The following is a 20739-nucleotide window of genomic DNA, read 5'->3' as shown; positions in this document are numbered from 1 at the left end:
AATACTGGAAGAGGAACAGGACAAGGCTGCGTTGCTGTATGACCTGCCTACCATGCTCATACACTGTAGACGACACTGCCTGTTGTCCGTGTGGAAGGAAAATTCCACTGCCAGACCAGTCAGTTTCTGTGCATGGAAAGGAGAAGGTGCTATCTTGTCCTTTGCATCAGGTGTAAAACATAGGCTGGGCTAGTCTTGCCCACAGGCAAATGTATTTTCTAAAAGTCAATGTTCTGCTTTACACTTTTTAAAAAATACTGCTGCCTGAAGCTCTTCTCATCCTGACTAGTTTCTTCTTCAGAGAAATTTCTTCAGAGCAATTTCCACATCATGTTTATGCAAACATCCCCCAAACCATTTCAAAAAACATAAAAGCCCAGGTATGAGATCCACATGCTTTCTGCATACAGTGTAGCTACTCATCTTATGGCTGTTTGGATGGCCATAGGAAAATTTTGGACACCAGCCACAAGTTTGGATTGCCCCCCTTTCCCAGTTCCTTCCGTGCTGGCTGTATCTCCAAAGAGTGGTTTTGGAGCTAGCTCTGAGGTCAGGGAGGGGAAGAGAGAGAGACTCCACGCAGATATTGGAACCCAGGCAGGGCCTCAGCCTCTCCTCCTGGCAAGCAGCAGTAAAACATTTAGATGTTTTAAGTGTTTTGGTGAGGGCAAGGGAAGTGCAGAGAAAACTCTTGCCTTGGTGTTTCTCTTGCTGTCCACTGGATGCCCATAATCCCCTGAGTTCAGAGGGTGATGTGCAGCAACATTGGATGGGACTATTTTCACAAGACCAAACTGTCCTCATATTTCATCTGGGTCTGAAGTTGGTTCATTGGTTGTCACAAATAACAACTTGGCATATACAAGTTATTTTGAATAGGTGTTTTTGTCCAATATTTGATTTTGTCCAAAATTTATCTAATGTACTACCCAACTGGTATTTGATATAATTAACACATATATACGTGCACAACCACATTTTCAGTTGGCTTCCCTGAGGCTAATTTTGCCCCATATGAAAGCACCAATATTATCATTTCTCCAACATGTATGTTTTGTTATGACACTGTAGTGAGAGATAAAAGGCTGTTTTTCAAGCTTTTTAAAAAACACAACAACATAATCCATTCTTACAAGTCATGCTTAATCTAGGAGTAGACAATTTGGAGGGGTTTGGGGTATCATTTTCAGCATAGGAGACTATTTTCACCACTACAGGGTGTTAGTAGCTGTGAAGTACCGCACCAAATGGGCCAGATGTAGCTTGCAAAAAGTGATGCATTGTAGCTGCTATGGGTGTCATTTTTAATATCTATTTATTCATAAGAGAGGTAGCTTGACTAAATTAAGTCCCATTCATTTCAGTGCAGCTACCCTCAAGGGGCCCTATTTGGATTTTACCACTATTGTTTCAACATGAGTGATGGATGCTGTTGACCTTGTGGGCTTCCCATTGGAGACATCTGCTTAGCTGCTGGGGAAAGACCATGCTGAACTCGATAGGCCTGGATCTCATTGAGCAGAGCTCTTCTTATTTTCTTGAATACAGCGCAAATATAAGGCTGCAACACAGAAGCACTTTGTTATCAAATAGTAAGTGGCCATTAGGTTAATAAATGATGGACATCTATGGATTTATATCAATGATATAAAATTGTGCAGCTAATGGAGATCCCTAATGGACACCCTCTCAACTAAAAAATCACTTTGTGTGACAGAATAATAACAAAATCTACTGATTATTCCACCAGTGCAAAACCTTTCCTTAATATAATATTTATGTGATAAGCAAAGAACTAGCTTAAGGTGTATTCTTAATTAGATCCTCAGGAATGCAACCTATCAGCTTTGAGTTCGCAGTGTGGTCTTTAATGTAGGAAACAGTGGTATGAAGTGAGAGCATTCTTGGTAGCCTATATTTATTGTCCCCTTTATACTATGCATATTTGGCAGAAATGTAAAATCTTCAAATGAAAAAGAAAGCAGTCTTGATGTCTGATTCATGAAGGCTTGATCTATCCATCCTTTTTTATTATACAATTTTGTCTTTAACTTTTCCTACACCGACATTAATGATTTCCTAATATAATGACTTTAAAAAGAGCCATGTACCTTAGCCTTTTCATACCACATATAAGCATGCCAACCCATTTGTAAATCATGCCCTTCCAGATACAAGATTTTCTTATTTCTTAAAGTTATCCATTCTTTTAGCCATGTTAAAACAGAAGCTTGATAATACAGCATCCAGTCAGGGAGACCAAAGCCCCCATTCTCTTTAGCATCCTGAAGTATTTTTAGTTTTATCCTTGGTTTCTTCTTTCTCCATATAAATCTCGAGATTTGAAAATTTAAATCATCAAAAAAATTTCTTTCAATTTTTTTGGGAATCATTTGGAATAGAAACAAAAGCTTTGGTAATATATTCATTTTAGCTAGTACTATTCTTCCCAGCAAGGATAATTGCAAATTAGCCCATTTTTCCAAATCACTTTTAATATCCTTAAATAGTTTATCATAATTGTCTTCTTTCAGAGTGGTACACTTAACTGTAAGATAAATTCCCAAATATTTAAACTTTTTAACAATCTGAAAGTCTACTTGTTCCACCAGAGTTTTTCTCTGCTCCTGTGTGAGATTTTTTACTAACAATTTCGTCTTTTCCCTGTTTATTTTCATCCCAGTAACCTCTTCAATCCTTTGTAGGAGTTTAGACATTGTTACTAAGGGTTCCTCAGTTATGAAAACTAGGTCATTTGCAAATGCTTGCAGTTTATAGCTTTCATCTCTGATTCTAGTACCTTTAATGTCCATATCGTCCCTGATATTTCTGTTTAACACTTCTAAGATGAATATAAACAACAGTGGTGATAGCAGGCATCCTTGTCTTGTACCCTTTTGTGTTTCTATAATATGTGTAAATTCTCCATTGATTATAATCCTAGCAGACTGCTTTTGATAGATGCTTGATATCGCATTAATGAACTTTTCACCAAACTCCATTTGAACTAGCTGTTGCTTCATAAGTTGCCAATTAACATTGTCAAAAGCCTGATCTATCCATCCTAAAGGCTCAGGACTGGTGATCTTCCAGATGTGGTTGGAGTGCAACTGCCAACAGCCTGAGGAAGCATAGCCAATGACAGGAGCCAGCAACAGCTGGATGACCCACAACATTCTCCATTGGTCTACCAGATCAATGTTCCCCAATGAATTACAATCAATGTTGAAAATTATTTTTAAAAATTGAACATAAAGAATGAATTTTAAATGGTGGGGCAGAGGGGTGGAGAAAGAAATAAAGGAAACACTTGGATAAGGAAAGTCTTGGATACAGGATTTTACTGTCCTTATGCCTGGGAAAGGGGAAGTTGAAGGCAGAAAAAGAAAAGAAAAAGGGCTCCATAAAGGAAGGTACATTCTTGATTTTACTAGAACAGATCAGGCTGTTACGACATTTTGGAGGACATTCATATGGTTGCAATAATTCAGAGACAACTGGATGCCACACAGCAACAAATAACAAATTATATTTGAAAATACAATATTATGATTTTATAGCTAGAAAGAACTTTGAACTATGCAATTATGACCCATGTTAGCTAGTTTGGGCAGGTGTATATTAAATGTGTAAAAAACAATGTAATTTTTAAATGTATAAAAATGCTTGTCCCTTCTTCCCTGCTAGTCCCTCTTTAAAAGTGGATGTTGGCCGGCTTCTGCTACTAGACAACCCAACCCATGTCTCTGGGTGACTTGGAGCATGATAGTTACGGGGTCTATGCTGGACCAGCTTAACCACTACCAAGAGTGCTGTGTAATTTGCATATGCTAATATAGATACATATATGCACATTATTATTATTAAAATGGAATTATAGTCCATCTCATCATAGTGTGAAAGACTGACCTTGTTGGCAAGGTGCTGCTGAGGTGCCGCTTATGAGACTCAGCTGTGCCTTTGGTTGTTTTGTTACCTTTAAACTGGAATTGGACTGCATGGTCCTTGAAATAAAGCATGGCTTCAGGTCAGAGGTCAGTCCTCTTCCAGTTCTTCAAAGAGAGGACTGTTCCTTCTAAAGGCTGACACATGGCCACCCTAATTATTTTCTGCTTATGTAGCAAAGTTTCCCCATTGCTTTGGCTCCTGTAGCTGCAAGAATTTCAGCTACAGCATTCTGAAGATGTGCATCAGCAGTAGCGATGATGATGATGATGATGATGATGATGATGATGATGTAAGGTGGAGGACAGATTGCTCTGCTCAGAATTCTTGCTTGTGCTTTTAATCCCCGTGCGTTCATCTTTAACTGGAGTGAGGTCACTGAGATAAAAAGAAAGCTCATTATGCCTTATGTTTGTAAGGTTCCTGCTGTCTCTGCACAAATCATTGTGGAAAAATCAATTACTGTAAGTACTTGCGAAGTGGTGGAGTTAAACAGGATTCATACAAAACAAATTACTGTCAGTTACTCTAAATTACTGTAGGTTATGTGAAATTCAAGTGATCATTTCAAATTAGATACTGCAACAATTTGTGCTGTTGTACAGTATTTGTAGACAATTAGAGATCTGTGCTTAGTACAATAGCTAGAAGACAAACAATAAAAACCATGATATGTATTTGCCACAGAGGGGATAGAAAGGAAGGATTGTTTATGCCTACTTTATTCCCTTTATGGTGCAATTAGTTTAAATTGAATTCCAAAAACTTACTTTATGACTGGTTAATTTTCTCGTCATATCATAATTGTAAACAACTGTAGTCTTCAACCCAACATCTATTTTCTTAACCATTGTTTAATATTTATTTCTTAACATACAGCTTTGACAGATAAGATGATCAGTTTAGTGGGTATGGTTCTGAGCAAAGCTTAGGGTCTTAGCACCATTACCCTGCCTTCTTTCACAGAAGTTTATGGAGAGTGCAGCAAACATCATCTTTCATTTTTCTTCCCTCTTTTTCTTGCAGTAGAATATTCTTAAGGAGAAAAAAGGGACTAATTACACCATGCCTTCTGGTTATTGGTGCTAGGAGCCTTGTGTCTGGAAGCACTGTTAAAAAAAAAATAGAAATTTCTTTGCAAAATGGTCAGACAAGCTTATTTGAATGGTATCTGTTGCTGGAAGAACTACTAAAGAATGTTTAACAATCTCTGAAGGGTAATCTAGGTGTGATACCACTAACTGATCAGCAGTTGTTTGAGTAGCTTTAAAAAAAGTTGGAAAAAAGCCAGGTATGTGTTTGGGAGGGAAGTGCTGATGCTGACTAAACTGAAAGGGAAATAATATTTTATTGATTGATTGATTTATATCCTGCCTTTTTCCTACAAAGGGCTCAAGGCAGCTTACATCTCTTCCTCCATCTTATTCCCACAACAACAACCCTGTGAGGTAGGTTGGGCTGAGAGTCTGTGACTGGCCCAAAGTCACCCAGTTGGCTCCATGACTGAGCAGGGACTAGAACCCAGGTCGCCTGAGTCCCAGTCCCATGCTCTTAACCACTACACCACACCATAATAGCCTTTGCCTCTGGGATGGTCTGGATCAGTTTTTCTGTGCTTGTTACTATTTTTAAAAGTATACACATCTGCTAATGGCATTTATGGGGTTTCATGTATTTGGCCCTACGGTGCAGTTCTATTGATTGCACCCTCACTGCTTGGAAGCCTTCAGACTTGAATTTTCTGTGATTCCTATGCCTTGACAGGCTGATCTCCCTCTCCTTGTCCATGTTTGCTAGATGGGATTTTTCGTTTGCTCAGTGAGGGCCTTTTGGAGTAGGGAGAAGGTAGCTGGAGAAGACTAATTTTAAACTACCTGCATTTCAAGGGAAAGCCTCTTTTTACTCGACAGAACTGCTGAAAAACAGACAACAGTCTATTTAATTGCTGGCTGGGGAATTTAGTCAACCAGGGGAGTACAATAAGATGAAGGTTTATACCTTGTCTGCCATTCAGGAGGTGATCAAGTCTTAACTAAAAGCTTTTGTAATTGCTCCTGGGCTTGTCAGTGCTAGGAGAAGATGGTGTCAATCAAAAGCTGCCAAACACCAGAAAATACTGTCGGTCAAATATAGAACATAAGCCAAAATAACAAGGTAGAACATTATTCTCGGACTGATAATTAATGGCGCTGGCTTCTATAATTTCACTGATCATGGCACTAGGACAACTGAACAAAAGAACTTTACTGAAATCTGCTTAACATCAATTTTTGATATTAACTTAAAAGAAAGAGCTATGGGTGGAGGGTAAGGATACCTATTTGTGTTTTTCTTGGCATGATTACTGCTTATTTAAATGGTCTGGACATGGCAAGAATGTTCATAACTTCATACTTTGTTTTTCTAATGGCAGTATTAATTTTTTTTATGAGAGCAGGCAAATGGTTGGCTTTCCTTTCCCACACAACTGAACATTGCTCAAGATTATGTTGATTATAGTGTACTGACAGTCTGTGGCTTGGGAAAGAACCACCTGATCTTTAATCCTGTCTCATCTGTCTATCGAAATGTATCCAGTGTCTCAGAATAGGCTTTGCAATTGGGAATAGACTGTTCTTGCTTTTCCATTTTGCCTTGAACTGTTAAGGATAGGTTCTGTTTATCTCAAATTTGTGCCTTTTATCTAATGCCTAGCATGAGAATGCTTGAATGTTCCATTTGTTATCCAGTACAAACTTGTTTGCGCACTGATAGTAATTCAAGTATCACTTAAACAACACTACACGCAGGCATTGTTTAGACTTTCCTATGACAGACTGGAGATATATCACTCTGGGCATCCTGCTGGTGGAAATCGCTAACTGACAATCTGAAAAAAATATAGGCACTAAACAGCCTTGTCCTGTTTCTAGGAACCAAAGCAATTGACATTCCCTTAAAATATGGAAAAAAATTCTCTTAAAATGGGAAAATCCTAGCATATGCAAAGACCTAAAATCTGTCTTCTGAATAATTCATACATTTCAGTACATATTTCATTGCATAATATTACTGACTTCTTTCTTGGAGCTATATATCATGTTTAGAGCTATCTTATATTGTTCATTTATTTATACTGAATTATTCCTTAGAAGATTTATATTCTGCTTTTCTATTGAATGTAATCAACAGCTCAATGCTATTGTTCTTATAATCAGCATCCAAAGCACTACAGGATTATTTTGAGCCCCAGAACTGACATTAGAAAACAGCTCTGATACCGGAACTGAAACTCTATGTTCAGAGTTCCCTGCCCACAGACAGTGTTTAAAGAACTATGCTGCCTGCATGTTTAAGGGTGCAAAAGTAACGTTGGAGAAGGGTTTAGTGGGAATTCTGGGAGAAGGAGAAAAGACCACTGTCACCAAGATAAGATGTACCCTGGTGGTACCTACCTCCTTCCTCCCTTGAAGAACCACCGGCTTTGCAGAGTGGTAGGACCTTTGCCTCCAAGCATATCACACCTTGCATAGAATGCTGGTAAGCACCTGACCCTGTGTGCTTGCTGCCTGCTAGATGGAAGCCTCCAGTATCCAAGGCTTCTGAGATTCCTGGGTTCTTGCTGGCTGGGTGGGAGGACCAATGAAGCTTCTCTGTCCTCTTATTTTATCTCTTCCTAGACAGGCTTCTGAGCCTATGCAGAGGAGTTGTGGTGGTGTGTACAGGGCTGAAGATGGCACAGGGCAGAGAGTATTCCCTCTCCCCTCCCTGCCCATTAGAACATCCCCTTTCTTCATTCTCTGGGGTTCATTTGTTGTCACAAGCTAGGTTTCCTTCTACAAACAATCACCAGCCAAAAACCATTTTCCCTCCTTAAGTTCTTTATTGTTTCCACATACCATCACTGAGGATGAATCTCTGAGCATGCACAGAGTAGTTTGTTGAACCCAATCTAGTGTTTACCTCCAGGAACTCTCCCTATGAACTCATCTTGGTCCCAACTCTTTGGAGGTTTATCTGAAGGTGAGCCTTCCTCCTCTCCACATGCTGCTCCTGCAGTTGGGCCTCCCATCTCTGCTGATGCCTTGCTATGACGCTGACATCAGAAGCCTGGTCAGTGTCTCAGAATTCTCCAGAATTCTCAGCAGCGCCTCCCAATCATTGGACCTGATCCAGCATGGCTTTTCTTATGTTTTTATGCTCTTTGGAAGAAAATCTCACCACCACTTCTCTCCACCCTTAGCAATACAAATATGACAACCATTAAATCACCCTTTTCGACCCTTTCATGACAGTGCAAGTTGGCTGCCTGCATCACTGCTGTCTGGTAGTGTTGGCCCAGCTTGCGCCTGCAAACTCTTCGTTCCCTTTCAGCTTAGGCTGTATCACTCTGTCTCTGGGCCACGTTCTGCTGCTGCTCTCCAACTTTAGATGCAGCTCCCATCTCAGTAAGTCCACCCCTCTCACCACAGTTTCAATGCTGTTCTCTTTCTTGTCAACACTCCAGTCTCCTTGGCAACAATTGCCTGGCATTTTGCACACTTTCCTCTTTTCCTTCAGGTCAGTCTGGTAAACCTCTTTCCATCTGCCACCCACAAATTATCCAACACTGATCCTAAATGACTGAAAATGTTCAGCATTTTAGCACACATGGGAAACCTTGTGCCGTTTGTGCCCATCAAAGTTCTGCACCAAAATGGAAGCCCTGTATTAAAATATGCAGTGAATGCATATACCTGGAGTTGGGTCATATAGGGAATTGTTTGAAATCAGTATTTGGCAAATCTCCACTTCAACATCCTACTGAAAGGTAAAGTTGATTCTCTAAACAGTGTTGAACCTCAAGTCACAGGGCAAATATGGCTTTCTGACATTTCCCAGATGGGCACACTCCCTTCCATTGGCCCCTTCCACTTCACCATGATCAGGTGATGGCTTCCTAGCTCTTGCAGATTTTTTTTCCAATTCTTCCGTCCTGAGGCTCTGTGGAAGGACGACATATAAATATTCTAAATAAATAAATAAATAAAATGGACATGTGTCTCCTAAGGCTTAGTTACTGCCTATAAGAGCTTTAAGCTTAATTATGCTGGCATTTCTGTTTGCTTTCTGCCCCTCCTAATTTGCCTTCATCTCTACCACCACAAGAATGTATCCTCTTAGAATGTCATCAAAGTTAGATTCAGTCTGAAAGAGCTTCAACACCTCCACTCTATAGGAAGGCCATGCACTCTGGGGATCATGGCAGATGTAGTCCATCAGATCTGGAGGGCAATGGGTTAGTGCTGGCCGCTCTCCGGCTTTGTTTGAAATGCTACGGAGTATCTGCTAAGAAAGAGGTATGAAAGATGCTACAGCAGATCTGTTGAGAATGATGTTATGTTAAAAAACATATTCAGTGATCAAAAAGGAAAAAAAAAAACCTCTGTCAAGTTAAGAAGAGAGTGTTGGCATAAGCTTCACAATGCCAGAAAATTGGAAGGTTTGAGTAATGCCTTAATAGATGTTGTGTAATGTCCCAAATTGTCCTTACTTAAAAGTTACCCTCCGTGTACCCCCATGTTTCCTTGAAGTTTGAGTCCCAAAATCAGATGAGGAGATGGAGTGCCTGGCAGCAGCAAAAAAGATCTCACCTTTCCCTGGTCCTGAATTGCTTTATAACACATTTTAAATTAACGATTTCTGTAAAAATTCCTCCTCTGAGTTAATGCTCGTTGATTGCAAGTCTTTCATGCACACCCTGAGTTGCTTCTCAAAGCCAAATTAGATATTTCATTTAGATCAGCTATGTTTGTTCAGGGTTCTGCCCAATTTTCTGTAAAGCAGGCCTGAGGGCCAATTTTTACAGCATGGTGCATTGGTGGGGAGTTCAGCCCATTGTAAGATCTGTATTTCTTTCTGTTCAGCTGAAGGCAAAGTGTCTAGAGAGAATGAAGGATAGGAATAGAAGGCGGATACCTCCTCACCTGATGTTAAAACTCACCTGCAGATTTATTTGTGCATAGAGTTGACATACCAACAACAAATATGGCTGATCCCATTGACATCTGGTTTGGACATCTATTTCCTTCATCTTCCTATAGGTTCTGTGGAAGGATGAGATATGACTATTTGATGCTCATCAAGAGAAAGCTGGCCTGAACACTAAGCAGAGTGAGGCAGATGCCTCATGGGGCAGCAGCTGTAGCCCCTTGACTGTTCTTCTCCTGAGTCTCCTTGCCATTCCCCCCTGTTGGATGACGGAGGTGTGCAGGCCACATTGCTTGCCATCCTTCCCAAAACTAGCCTGCTGCCCCCAGGTGCAGTGGAAGACACTGTTCCATGTTCAGTGTTGAAATAAAATTCAACTGCCAGTCTGCTTCACTTCTGTATGTGGCAAAGATGGGGTGTGGGTGGCAGAAGGACGTACCACCTTCTCCTTAAGCAGTAAAGCATTGTGAGCTGGTCCTGTATATTTAATGGAGGTGTCAATATTAGAAGTGTTTCACCAGCTCTTGCTGTATGTAGAATTTTGGGCTTGGAACAGATCTAAAACTCCTGATCAGACTCATACTAAAAGGATGTGGACTTCCAGCCACTTCTGGAATGGAGGACAGGCTAGGCATCCGTACCAGCGTGCCACAAGCTCTGACACAAAAGGATGCAATGATTGCAGGGCAAGTCTCTGAGCATGATATTCTCTCACATGCATCTCCACTGGGTCCCCAGACTCTGTGCACAGCAGTACAATGACTTCAATTTGTTAAGATTTCAAGTGAGAATATTTTTCTTTCAGGTTTATTAAGAAAAGGGAATAAAAGAGCTGTGCATCTGACTTTTTGTAAATTTCCAAAAATGGCAATTACTCTTTGAAAATGTCTCTGCTTATTTCTCAGAAGAAACTTTCTGTAGACACATTCTGGGATTTTTTATTTGAATAAATTCTGTAAGACTTGTATTCAGGCTGAAATTAATGGTTTGGAACTTTAAAACCATATATTAAGAAAGCTTGAAGGAAGAAAAGCTCCTTAGGCTTTAACTGATTGCAAATAAAAGCTAACATCTCTAATGTAAAGTACAAATTCTGCTTAATTCATTTTCCTGGCTCACATTTTGTCCAGTTGAACTGCTGTTGATAACTCTGAAAATCGATGGTGCCACTTCAGTCACATTTTTAGATTCAATAAGAAGACCAGTGTCTGTGTCTCATGTTCCTTACACTGTTACATTGAAGGCATAGCTTGAAGAGCCCACTATGATCAGTTCTGTGAAAAATTGCTGAAAGTCCTAGTGTCATAAACAGTATCAATTTCATTTTTCTGTTTTCACATGGCAGAAAAGCACATTTTCAATACATTTTGTCCTTGTTACAAAATGGACTGTAATGAACCACAGTCCATTTTAAACTGACTTGAGATAGCTGAAGGAAGCAAAACTCAAAACTTACGTTCTGCTAGCCTAGTTATCATAAACTCCAGAGGTGTAAATGACAATAAGTGTCAGGATCAGGGCCTGAATAACTCTGCAAGTGCTCGCAGAACCAGGAGCACCTTTGGGGGCACTTGCAAGGAGCACCTGTGGAGCAGTTATGCCGTGCAGCTGGAAACCCTGAAGTCCAGCATAAAAGGCTTCCCTGCAGTGCTGCTCCTTGCCACAGCAGTGCAAGCATCCTGCTGGCTTCTGGTGCTCTGGCCTCCCCTTCACTATGCCTTGCTCCAGCAGGTGCCCTCCCTGTCTTTCCTCTGAGTAGACCCTGCCTCACTCCAGCCTGCTATAATCCTTGCATAAACATCTCTCCAGTAATCTGACTTTGAACTGTGCTCTTTCCCTCTGTGCGTGCCAAACTTGGACTGCTTTCCTCTGTGCCTTTGACCTGGTTCTGCTGACTTGCCCCAAGCCTCTGGCTGCAGTGAGCGCCAGACGCAGCTGGAGCTCATGCCCTGGACCCAGTGTTCTGCCTCTCCTCGCTGCCACCCACGGTTGGGCCTTCACAATAAGGAACAAATGTTGATCATCGTGCAGGGAGGGAGATGTCTGGCCCACAAGAAAGAAGACTATAGCATGAAGAAGTACCATGCATTCCCACACAGGCTTGTGTGAAAACATTTAAAACCTACTGTCTATTGAAAATCAGAAGTACTGGTGAAGATGTGTTTACTGCCCTGAAACCATCTGATACAGAGCAGCACACAATCTTTTAAAGTAAAAACAGTCAACATTCTTACATTTTGGAGTGGGAAAGTTTGTATTCCTACATTGTAGGAAAGTAAGATAACACTGTCTGAATTGGGCATGTTTAATTTTTGCCATCTTTGGTTCCAGTGCTTGCTTGCTATTCCAGAAATGTTTGCATTGGTACTACTGTTCAGGGGGCATTTTATTTATTTTAAAACATTTCTGTGCTGCCCCCATCGCAACAAAGCCTTGGGGTGGCTCACAAAAAATACTGTAGGAGGATGCTACATCATTTGCCCAAACTAATGACCCCTCCCCCCTCCCCCCCCAGCTAGAGAGATGTTTAGACCCCATCTTTAAGTTTCTCTTGAATGGCTTCCCAGAAGCATCACTCTTGATGCTGCTGATCCTCCACTCTGACCAGCTCCAGCTAGCATAGCCATTGGTATTACTTTCCCACCTCTCATTTATGCTATTATGCTCACTTATGCTATTGGGCTGGCCAACAAGTTTGAAAGAGTAGAGAGGAAATTTCAGTGTGCCCAGTCCTAGCAGGTATGTTAGGCTGAGACTGTGTGTCTGGCCCAGGATCATACCCTTGAGTCTCATGGTCAGAGGTGTATTTCAGCCTAGGTCCCCTTTGTCTGCAGCCACCATTCGAACCAGTACAGCTGAACCATGTTAACCCACACCACTTCTTGTCTGAGGGGCCCCAGTTCTTGTGCTCCTTCATATCCAGCTCCCTCGTGCTCAGCCCTGCTCTGCCTCATCTCCTTTATAATTGGTGCTGATTTTTTCCCCAGAGTTGAAGAAAGCTTGAAGGAACAAGGATATAACAGTTATGTTATGCCTTTGGTAACTCATTTCTGGTAGTTTTAAAAATCTGTTTGGCCAGAAGGAATAGAGGAAGTCTGAATATGTGCATATACACTACTAGAATCAATGCCTCTTTCAGCTGACTTCTTGAAAACATCCTGTCTGCCCTCAGAGTACTGACATTTGCTTTTGCAGTGAGTAGATGTGCAATCATGTGTTTACTCAAAAGTAAATTCCACTCTGTTAAATGGGGTTACTCACTAGTAAATGCATTTTTTGGATTTCGGCATCAGCTCCAGCCAGAGTTTGCAAATTCACCTGTGTAAATCCAATAATGGTAACTGTTCCATCACTTTGAAACACAAAACTTTCCCACCATGCAGAAACATGGTCTTAACAGCAAAAAAGATGCATGGGTATGACAAGAGTGAAAAAACACCCTTTGAGAGTCTGCTGGGGGTGCACAATCAAAAGGACATTTAATTTATTCAGACATACAGGAAATACATGCAGAAAGTAGGCAGCTCCAGAAGGGACTGCAAAGATGGAGTCTCTGCAATACGCTTTTATAACCTATCAGTTACATATCGAGTTTCGGGGACTAGGGGATCAGGTAGGGAATCACTTACACATTATGCTAGAAGCACATTAGGATAAAACAAAAGGGATTAAGACAATACAAAGACAGAACTTCCAGGATAGACTAATTGTTTACCTAGCTAACAGTGCACCTCCAAAGGCTAGGCCTTTCAGGCAGGGGCATTAGCATTTCTAAAGTATACCTGGGAATCAAGACTTATAACAAGGTTTCTTGATCTGATCAGGCATCCAATCTTAAGTCTAAAGCTGTTCTTACACTATCAGGCTTTCAGCAGCCATATTATGGCAAAGGTGTTGCTCATTTTATCCTAACAGGTGATCACTGCAGGTCACTGCTGCTCTTCTCAAGGACTTTTGGCAAGAGGGGTTCCAGGGAATAAATTGAGAGCAGCCAGAAATGAATATTCTGTGGGAAAAAAAACTATTTTTGAAACATTTTGGCTCAGCATCAGTTTTTTTGCAACTTTGTAAAGGAATATGATTGGAATTGTTTAAGAGTGTTGCTGAGTAGCAACTGCCTTTGGAAGACATTCTGTCCTGAAAATCAATTGCAAACATTCATAAATAAAATAGTTTTCTTCAACTCATTACCTACCAATGCTTTTTTATTGCTGTCTTTTTCTTTAATGCCTAAAATCCATTAAGCAGAAAAAGTTGGAGCAGTTATCTTTCAATCACTAGTATTAGGAATTCAGTCTGGAAGCATCTTAGCCAATCCTCTTGTTTTCTCTTTTCCATTAGTTTATTCTGGATATTCTCCAGGTTTGCCAGACTGTTATATTACATATGCTGTAATACAAAACATTACCATGATAATAAAATAGCTCTAATTTTATGTTGTACTGCCTAAGAGGGGCTAGGAGAAGTCAATTAGGATAGACTAGAAGGCCGGGCAGCAAGCATAACCAGTAGAGCTTAGGGGCACAGGAACAGCTGTGGAGAGTTAGAGGAAGCAGCTGAGGAGACTCAAGAAGGGACTCCAGAGGAATGGCTGGGGAGGGGCACAGGAGCCTCTGAGATGGCCTCTTCAGTCTGTGTGATGGTACTGTCAGCCTTGTGCTGGCAGAATAGTCCAGGTCCCAGGGAAAGGGAGCATGTACTCATCTGACTGATCAAGTTGGAGAAGCCAGTCCTGATCTAGTGCTACCAAGCAGAGGCATGGCAGGAGTCACCACTGCTGCTTCATTTGGTATTGACTCTGGCCTCTCAGCTATGAAAAGAACATTGGTGGATTGTGGAATCGGGTGGAAAGTGGACAGACCACGGCTGAAGCAAAGGTGATGCATCAAGGATACCTTGAGTGTGTAGTAGATATCTGTAGCTTTGAAACATGTTGTATCCTGCCTTTCAATTTAATACAAAGTTTCAAGTAGTTCACTCAGTATCTAGCAGAAACAATCACAAGTAATTATTAATTTCCAGATGGATAGACATTTTATGCTGTTCCATGAAAAGCAACTGTCTTGTGGCATAAAAACAAACATATTATGGAGTTAAAGGGGAGCATGCATAAACAGTACCAGCAAATTTGAAAATATTTCAAAGAAATATTCTTATTTAACATTCATTCACCTCGTTAAAAGGCCACCAATCAGTGTACCACAACTTATTAACATTAGAAACATAGCATAATACAAATAAGAGCATTAAAAACTGTCATGTCCTCCAGCCTAATGTCCTCCACCCTCAATGCACCTACACCTCTGAACTTGGAGGCTTGTGCAAGGACTGGCATTTCTACTGCTGTGCCTTGTGCCATGTTTTTTACCTAGCTGGCCATACGACTATCTACTCGGAAGCCCTGAAGAAAGATGGCAGGGAGCACTGAGGTGCAGCCCTTCTTTTTCCTGATCCCCAGCATGCTCTCTTCCCTCCTTTCAGAGGTACATTTACAATCCTGGAAAGGCAACTAGTGTGTGAATTGGACCTTCAGACTCCCAGTTCTGAGGCTGCAGAACCCTGATGCTATGACTCCAAAAAATCCTCTCCGCTGCTCTCAGATGATGTCAGGAGGTCACAGAATTGTCCAGTAAAACAGTTGTGGTTGGATGCAGGATTTGCCTTCCACAAGAGGGAGCTTTCCACTCACAGACTCCCCTCCCACCATGCCGCAGCTCATCCAGCTCAACAGTCTCCTGACTGTGTAACCTTTTCAGGTGGATGGAAGGAACAGAAAAGTTCACTTCTACCCGCAGTGATTATCTGGTATAAACATTAAAGCAGCTACACTTTCAAAGCTGAAATTAAAAAGATGTGCTTTTGTGTCCTTTGTAACAGCTAGGATGAAGGAGTGTAAATAAAGACATTAGAAACTGGTACTGCAAAGATGTTCTGAGCAAGGCAAGCATCTCCTTAGTGACAATTCCACAGATGAGGCACTGCAGATAAGGATTGCTCCCTACACCATCTGTTTCCCTGCTGGGTAGGAGCGAACCATGAATGGATGAGGGGAAGGCTCAGATTGTATCAATGGCAAACCATCCTAAAAAAAATTGTCCTGCTAAAAATGTTTGGTTGATTTATTTGATTTGTACGCTAACTTTTCTACCAAGGCTATGCACTCAAGGTTAGAGATACTTATGTGAGTAGGGTGCATCCTATAGTCTCTGGCCCCAGCGCTCCGACTCCAAAGGCAGAATCTCCAGCTGCTCAAGGAATTGTTTGGGTTCAGTGTCGTGATTGGTGAAGGATCATACCATTTGTTAGGACCTCCATGGCAGGCTTAGGGTTAGCAAAGCTGTTGCATCTGGACTTATTTCCATATTACGACTGAAAATTATGACATTGTATACAAAGCTCATAAATAAAACATTTAAAATTACCATTCTTTTACTTTGATCCAAACTTGTACAACCTACAACAAGCCTTAGTTTTGAGTAGACATGTAGAAGATTTCACTGTTAGCCTAGGTTAGGCTGTTATCATTGCATATTTTCTGTCTGCATCGCCAAATTTGCATAACTACCCTTTATCAGGAGGGTAGACTATTAAGAACTCCAAACCTGGCAAGCAAGAATGAATTGGTGATTTACAAACTATCCTAAAAAAAGATGGCCTGTTCTAGATTTCAGCATACTTTGCATGTCATCCCAGCCACCTGGTTGGTTTTGGGCCCCATGAAACCCCACACCCATTGAGGGTAATAATGCTAATTATGCAGGTTGCCACTATCATGTGTGGGGAGAGAAAATAAGCTGCTGTGGATTATTTTCCCCTATAAATATTTTCCCTACTCTTTGTTCAGCAGTGGGATATGATGAGCTACTGTGCTTGTTTCTCTGCTGCCAAATTGTAGTGTAGCTTTAGCACCTGTAGAAACAACTGTCATTCCATATCTATTAAGCAATTTGTAGCTATGCTAAAAACCACAATTAGCTGAAGAATTGTCTGACATGATACCAAGTATAAATTAAATGAGTAGGCAAACAAGGATTTTATTTGTCTCCTCTTTCCCTGCAGGCAGGGAATTTGGAAGATTCATGTAGCAGAGACTGCCTTCTAAGCAGGAGGCCTCTGGCAGAAAATGCTCAGCCTTGCAATGTGCCTGTTCATGTGAAGCAGTGCAAACCTTGCTGATGTGGAAATGTGCCCTGTGGTCATGCAAAGCAGCTTCGATTATGTCTTCTTAATAGTCCCATGTCGGCACCTGGCATCCTCAAGTGGCTGCAAAGGCCCCAACATCCAGTCATGGCTCACTCCCAACCTGTTTCATAGGATGGGTGCAATCCTTTGTGTGTTCACCTGAGAACAGGCTCTTCTGAACACTGTGGAGGCTGTGTTCTGAATTTTGCATCCTTAAAGTCAGATTTTGACATAAACTAATTTATGTTGGACCGAGTGGTGACTACTGAATAACCAGAATGTAATTATTTTTAAACTCTAATTATTTTTTTAAATATGCCTCTTTCCCCATTTCCTGAGATTAGAGTTGTTCAGACAAAGAATGTAACTTAGAAGCAGAGCAATATGCAGCCTGCTGGATTTCAGATTACAATTCCTATCACCCCTGCCTATTGGCCTTGTTGGCTGAGGCTGGCTGAATTTACAAGCAGGGGTTTTGGTAGGGCCTTAAAAGATGCAGAGTCAGGGCATGTAAAACGTATCCACATAACATTTGCAAATGCTAATTTATATCTAAACATGCACACTGCGAAACAATTCATTGAATAGAAATTCGGCCAATTCATTTTTCATCCAATTCACTTGAGAAAAAAAATATTCAATTAATTTGCACACCACCACAGCTCACCAAATCAGCAGTTTATCTTAAACTGTGATTGATTTGTAATGGTGTGAGGAAATGTATAACACAGACATGTTGGAGTGGGGTTGAGCCTTTTCAGACATACACAGGCATACACAGATGCCCACATAAAAGTGGCAGTTTTCAAATCAAAATGGAGTTTCAAAGTTTGACAGAGTGCTTAATTTAAGAGTAAGTAAAAAACAAATCAGGGCTTCAATTCCAATTCATTTATCAGTTCCTACCCAAATTGTAAGCAATTCCCCCTTCAGTTAAATAGTCCATTCATCAGTCATCATTACCTATGCAAATTAAAGTAAAAAAAAAGTCGTGCACAATTTTGTGACAGCAGTGGCATCTGTTGCATGCAGCTGGTGGTTCATAATGCTGAAGGAGAAGTTGGGGAGGTAAAGCTAAGGAAGCAGGAAAAAACAGGTTGAATTAAGTGTGTGAGGGGAGCTCATGAGACAGAAGGAAGAGACAGGCAAAGTGGGTGTGTGGCAAGGATTGGGCAGCAAAAAGGGAACGGAGGCAACCTGGAAAGAGAAAAAGGTGGCAACAAACAGCAGCATTGGTAGAAGGATGGTTCTGCTCTTCCATTTCTGGAGTTCTTTCCATGCAGTGGAGACATGTATGTGTTCTGGTTTGGAGGGGAGTCACAAGTCTACACAGAGAGGGAGGGAGGGAGGGTGACACAATCAGAATAGTCTGGTGCTGCACTGAGCAAAAACCACAATACAGAGTGCAGACACACACAACCAGGATCTAACGGTGGAATATTTGGAAGACTTCCTGGCCATACTGTAGAACTGTTTAAGAGACCAATACAGTGGTACCTTGGCTCACGAACTTAATTCGTTCCAGGACTCTGGTCGTGACCCAAATTGGTCGTGAGCCAAGTCAAATTTCTCCATAAGGTTCAATGTAAATAAGGTTAATCCGTTCTGTAAGTATTTTTTTAATCAGAAAAATGTGAAGCAAAGTGACAACAACAGCGGCCATCTCCCCCACACCCCGAGCAGAAGCACGGCCATCTCCCCACCCTTCAGCACGACTGGGATCGTGCCAGTCGTCCCTGCATGCACCCATCATCCCGGCGTGCTGCGGGGGAAAAGACAGGTGTGAACATGGGCACGCTGGGAGGGGGAGAGATGGGCAGGAATGCAGGAACGCTTGGGAAGGGGAGACAGGCATGATCGTGCTGCAGGGGGGGGGGGGCGGGAGAGATGGCCAAGATCACGGTTGCGCTCATGCAGGAAAGCCAGGCACAATCATGGGCATGTTCATGCAGGAAAGATGGGCGTGATCTCGGCCATCTCCCCCCCCCCCCAGCATAATCGTGGCCATCTCCCCACTTGGGGGGTGGGGAGATGGCCACGATTGTGGTCACCACCCAATGCGGCGTTCGCGGCCTGAATAAATATTTTAATGAAATCTTTGTTTGCGACCAGATTTGGTTGTGAACTGAGGCATTTGTGAGCCAAGGTATACAGATCTTGACCTCTTCCCTGCTCTGGCTCCATCTCTCTCTGTCCTTCCCCATTGTTTCTCTTCACTCTTTCCTACTGGGAGGAAAGCCCCATTTCGTGGCTTTCTTCTTTGCCATCAACTGATTTTAATCAGCCATCTTAATTGCTCCAAGGGCCACTGTGCCTGAGGAGGGGAAGGCTCACCTGTACATCTTCTCTGACTGGCAATTAACCTTTAGTGATTCTTACCATTAGCACAAACGGAAATGTTTTAAGGTACTCTTAACTGCCATACAGGGAGCATTTTTGATGTAGGGTTGTTCAGTAGGGGCAAATATGCACTCCTTTTGGAAATGCACCCCCTGCATGCAAGCTGATAGCCAAGCTGAAAGTTTGGGGAGGGGAGAGGCTGTTCATCTGATTTGCTGACCTTTTAAAACAAAACTGTACAATTCTATTTGCAATGTACAGCTGTGAGAGCTTGGACCATAAGGAAGACTGAGTGCCAAAGAACTGATGCTGAAGGTCATGTACTAAAGCTGATGCTCAAATACTTTGGCTACCTAATGAGAAGGAAGGACTCATTGGAAAAGACCTTGATGCTGGGAACGATTGAAGGCAAACAGAAGGGGACGGCAGAAGTTGGGGTGGCTGGATGGGGTCACTGGAGAAGTGGGTGTGGACTTGGGTGTACTCCGGAGAATGGTGGAGGGCAGAAAAACCTGGAAAAATGTTGCCCATAGGGTCGCAAAGAGTCGGGCACGACTTTGCGACTGAACAACAATTTTATACTTGTTTGTAACACTATTTAGGAAGGGAATTACGGGGGCAGCCCACCCCTGGCCTGCCTGCGAGGGGCCCGTTGGTACGAATGGGCGGTGGGGAACCGGTCCCAGGTTCTGGAGAGGAGCCCCTGCGTTGTGTCGCCTGCAAGACCTCTGCCGCTCCCAACAGGAGCCCTGCACAGCAGTTTCCGCCGCCATCCCACGCACCGTGTATCGTTTCCTCGACTCGCTCCGTATGGTCGCTTCGCAGCTTGCCTGACAGCACGCCAGGGAGCCGCCGAACGCCCGTCCCCGCTCAGGGAGCCAACAGCTGCGCCTCTCTCAGGCTCCACACTGCCGGCAAGGGGCGGCGGGCCAGGACAGGCACCCGACGCTTCTGAAACTCTGAACGGGGCGCACAACCGAGAAGAGGAGCGGGCGAAGCACGCCCTTTCTTTCCCCGACGGGCGCACGGCGCGAACGGCGTCTCCAACAGGAAGGCGGGACGGGGCTGCACAGACGCCTCCGAGTGCGGGGCGCGCTCGGCTTTCCGCGCCGCCGCTGCAAAAGTTTCGGGCTCTGGCGCGTGCGTGCATTTGCCCGGCTGCTTCCTTGCCCGCTTGCTCTCCGTTCTGGCCGCTTGTGCAGCCCACGTGCGCTCGTGGAGTGGCTTGAATTAGCGACAAGGCGGCTGCTTCTCCTGCCCCCCCCCCCCTTTTGCCGGAGCCTTCCTTCTTGAAGCTCTCCGGCTTACCTGTCTGGATTCCGC

This window comes from Varanus komodoensis, unplaced genomic scaffold, assembly GCF_004798865.1.
Source record: "Varanus komodoensis strain SLA01 unplaced genomic scaffold, ASM479886v1 scaffold2, whole genome shotgun sequence".
Classification (NCBI taxonomy): domain Eukaryota; kingdom Metazoa; phylum Chordata; class Lepidosauria; order Squamata; family Varanidae; genus Varanus; species Varanus komodoensis.
Note: the sequence above shows the minus strand (reverse complement) of the source record.